Here is a 4,592-nt window from a genome sequence, read left to right as displayed (position 1 = left end):
GTTTTAGTTTGGTTTCCAACCTATATATATATCCTATACTGAATTCATTGCCTTAGTTATCTACTTAGTTATATACTTGATGTCTGCAATTTTTGGGAAAGATTTGGCTTGCCACTTCTCCATCTTTTTACAAAGAAATGTGTGAATCTTTCAAATAAAGTAAAGAAACATTCAATTTCAAAAATAGACTCCTCAGATAGATGTGTAAATCATACAAAGAAGTAACTTTCAGACACAAACTGGAAAAAAAATCCTCTCGAAAAAACTACTTTATATCAACATTGAATTACACGAAATAAAACTTTTTAAACAACTACTTTTATATGAACATATCTGATATAATTCAGAGGATTGCTACACAATATAGTATGTTTATGAGGTACAATTTCACATACATGGTAAACTGTTATCCTCAACTTTCATTCGAAGAGCTAGTAAAGTTTTCGCGATTGAATACCAAGTTGCTTTCTCTTAGTGAAAATATGTTTTGCCAGGTAATTCCTGGTTCCAAGTGCAATCCAAGGTATCTCACATGATCTGCCTGAGGTATTGCAATGTTGTTAGTTGTGACCGGAGGACAAGAACACAGCATAATTGTTAGGTATGCCGTGACAAGAATCTCTTCTTGCTATTATAGATTGTTCACGTTAAGAGAAAGACGTCACAAGATGACACGTTACGGCGTTGCCAACATGTGCACTATTTCGAACTTTCAAATTTTTTTGTACTGTTGATATGTTTTATTGCTATTATCCTTACTTAATTTTGTTATTTGTTGGTACTATTTCGACAATGCTTTAGGCATATTGAATATACGCAGGTTTTATCAAAAGAATGATTAGTTCTGAAAAGAAAAGAAAGACCGACAGTTTTCGAGTTTTTTTCGATTCGGCAACGTCTGAAATTTTACTATCAGTTGAGCAACTTAGAAAATGAAATATTACTAGTTTCATTTCTGCTGAACGCATTTCAGTGGGAATTTTAACGTTGTTATGTTGGATATACAAAATTACAAAAAATGACGTCATTCTCTTCTTAACGTGAACAGCCTATATCCGCCACTTTTTGAGCCAGTGGGATATGTCATTCAGCCCTTTTCGAAGTATTTGTGAAGCTATTCTTGGTGAGGCTATTTTTGAGTCGCTATTTGTAGCTAGTATAGTGGTTTCGTCAGCAAAGGTTCCAGTAATTAAGGATTCAGATATAGGCAGATCCGCAGTAAAAAGTAGAGAATGGCACCCAGTACACTGCCCTGCTTTTATAGGATACATATCAAACAGTGTTTCCCCTTGTTGTACTAAACAAAAACGCTGCTGGATAAATCATTTTAATATCCCGCAATGGTGATTTGGTAACCAATTTTTCAATTTGAATTACAATCCCCCATGCCGGTCAAACGCTTGGGACATATCCAAGAATGCACTGGCGCAGTAAAATTTACCTTCTAGTGATTCCATGTTTTGTTAGTCTGTGCACTTGGTCGATAGTAGCATGCTCATTGTGAAATCCAAACTGGTGATCAGGAATGAGGTCCTTATCTTTGAGTATGAGTAAGATTCGTTGAGCAGTTGAGATTCGTATATTTTGGATGGAATTGGTAACAGTCTTATGGGTTAAAACGATTTTGTTTCTTCAAGTTGTTTCTCTGTCATCAACAGCATTACAATTTCTGCTCCCTTCCACTCCAGGAGAAGGAACTGCAGTCTGGTCATGGCATTCAATAGTGACGTAAGGAAAGTTATGCAAGATTCAGGTAGTTGTTGTAATATACGGTTTGTAATAAGGTCGTATCCTGGAGCCTTTTTGGGTCCGATTTTTTTTAAATTCGGCCAACTTCTGTTTTTGTCAATTTAAGAATCACCTCCTGCGTATCTTTTGGACTATTATAGTGTTTAGTAATTTCTGCTGCTTCTTCTGGTGACACCTCATATGGGTGGGGAGTGAAGATGTTTGAGAGATGTTCTGTGAAGGTTCCAGCTTTCTCTTGGTCTGTCCATACCCAGGTACCATCAGATTTCCTTATAGGAGGATAGACATTGATGGGCCGTTTTAGTATTCTAGTAGCTTTCCATAAAGAATAATTAGAGGAAGCAGTAGCATATAGGCCGGTCAGGTAATTATCAAATCCGTCATTTCGATCTTTCTCTAGAGTGTGCTTTAGCTGTCTGTTGGCGTGATTGAGTTGTTTTTTGCAACAGCGTCGCTGGAGTCTGCTCCTCTTTTTTTTTGATTACTTCATAGAATATGTATTTCGCCTCGTGTGTGTCCAGGTTTCTAGATGGTAGTAGTGGGTTCTATCTGAGAGTCTGCAGGAATTGGGGCTGAAGTCATCAATGAAAAAGAAGATGAAGAAACAGATCGATTCATGACAGCTCTAGAGAAACTCTTTGAAAATAATTTGATGATTGGAACAGCATCCAGGGCAAGAGGGTGGCCTAAATTCGATAACCGCGGCAGAAAGGACGTTGAACAAGGACGTCGAACAAGAACGTCAAGGTTCATACAAAATAAATTCAGCCAGTGTTAGTGGGGTTACATTAGTTGCTGCATCCCAGGCCCCCAGGTTTTTGATTTCCACGATAGGGCGCAACAGTAACAATTTAGTTGTCGACAGATTTCTAAACAATCATCACCAGTGCTTTTTCATCGTGGATACTGGAGCAACTAGGTCAGTAATGAGAGGCAGCATTTCCAACGCAAATACGTTGAAGAAATTATCAGTAGTACCCGTTCTGGAAACAGCAACTGGAGATAAATTGACAGTCTATGGAGAAGTTGAAGTGAGACTCAGGTTTGAAAATTGCGAAATTGAAACTAAGGTGATAGTGGCCAATATCGTCAACGAATTCATTTTGGGATAACATCATGTGGTGGCCATAAGAAACAAACTCTCGCGAGACCGAGAAAATCATTCAAGTGGAGATTGCTGGACCTGACGGCTTGGGCACAGCATCGATAAAGCTCTCCCTCGTAACAAGTAAGAATGATCAACCCTAATAAAAACAGAGTGACTCTGTGGAAAGGGCAAGTAACATGCACCTGCGAACCGATTCGTAGAAAAATGGAACGATATGTTTGTGAGGGGCAAAATTATTGGTCGAACGGATTTAGTTCTACTTTCGATCGATACAGGCGATGCCAAGCCGATACGCCAACCACCGAGACGACTTTCCTTCGCAAAGCAGGACGAAGCTTCATTCATCGTTAAGGACATGTCGGAGGAAATAGTAATCGAATAATTAAGGAGCCCCTGGTCGGCACCTGTTTTGTTGGTGAATAAGAAAGATGGAGCGACGAGGTCTTTCATAGACTACAGGAGACCTAATGATGTCACCAGAAAGGCAGTTACCCTCTTCCCAGAATAGATGATACCCTGAACATCTTGACGAAAAATGCAAATGGTTCTTAACATTACATCAGAAAAGTGGAAATTGCCAGGTGGCCATTCGCCCCGAGAATAAAGAGAAGACTAACTTTTCCACCGCCAATGGATTATTATCAGTTTCAGTTTATGCCGATCGGATTATGCAAGGCACCAGCAACATTTGTACGCTTGATGGAGTTGGTGATGAGAGGAAAAATGCTTGGTCTATCCTCATGGCATTATAGTGGCCGGAATAACTTTTGACGAACATCTGTCAAATTTGAGGAGTGTTTTCACGAAGCTGCAGAATACTCATTTGCAGATCAATACCAAAAAGTGCTGTCTTTTCCAGGAAAAAGGGAATTTGTTGGGACACGTATCCCCAAAAGGAGTTGAAACAGATCTAGAGAAAATCAAGGCAGTGCAAGAATGGCCAACACCGAAGAGCACGTACAACATAAGAAGTTTTAATCTTCCTCTTTGAAGATGATCACTTGGTGATTGAAACACGTGTCGAGGTGTTAAATATATCGATTTGGTGTTGGGAAAAAACTCCAGTAAAACACCAATAAATTATCTATCTACCTATCTAACGCCGACTGCCGCTGATCTTCATCAATCGACTGTATCTTAGCCAAGGTCGCGCTCAACTCTACTTGTGTTTTTTCGACCATTCTAGGTATCGCGTCGCTTCGAGAATACTCCCATCGGTTTCCGAAGACTTCCATTGGGATATATGAGAACTACTGACATGCAGATGGGGGTAGTCTAGTTGAAAGTTCTGTACGAAGTGATCTAATGAGGCGATAGACATTTAAGTATTAGTCTGAAGTTCAGTTAAAAATGTTGTGTTGTATTTATTGGCAGTGTAGTAGTGAAATAAAAAAATCTGTTTAAAATCTGTTTTTCCGTTAATATGGATTTGTGCGAGCTAAGGACTAACGAGGTCTTACCTTTTAACGTGTGATTCCTAATACATAAATAACAAATAAAGTTGAGTTTAACTGTACAGTGATGACAATTATTGTCGAACCTATGGGGAAACTGTAACAATATATTCAAATATTTAATTGTTGATTATTCACCTGTATTGCTGTCATTTAAAGTTGAATTTCAACAAATATTGTACAACACAGAATCAGTAATTTCATCTGTTAACACTGTAGGGAATTGAAAAAATCAAACCATTTTCAGTAATACTAGTTTTTATTTGAAAAGTCTAGTTCTT

The sequence above is a fragment of the Leptinotarsa decemlineata genome, unplaced genomic scaffold, assembly GCF_025532065.1.
Source record: "Leptinotarsa decemlineata unplaced genomic scaffold, Ldec_3_MD MMD2_tig00026369_RagTag_RagTag, whole genome shotgun sequence".
NCBI classification, from domain to species: Eukaryota; Metazoa; Arthropoda; class Insecta; order Coleoptera; family Chrysomelidae; genus Leptinotarsa; species Leptinotarsa decemlineata.
This window is presented reverse-complemented; position numbering follows the sequence as displayed.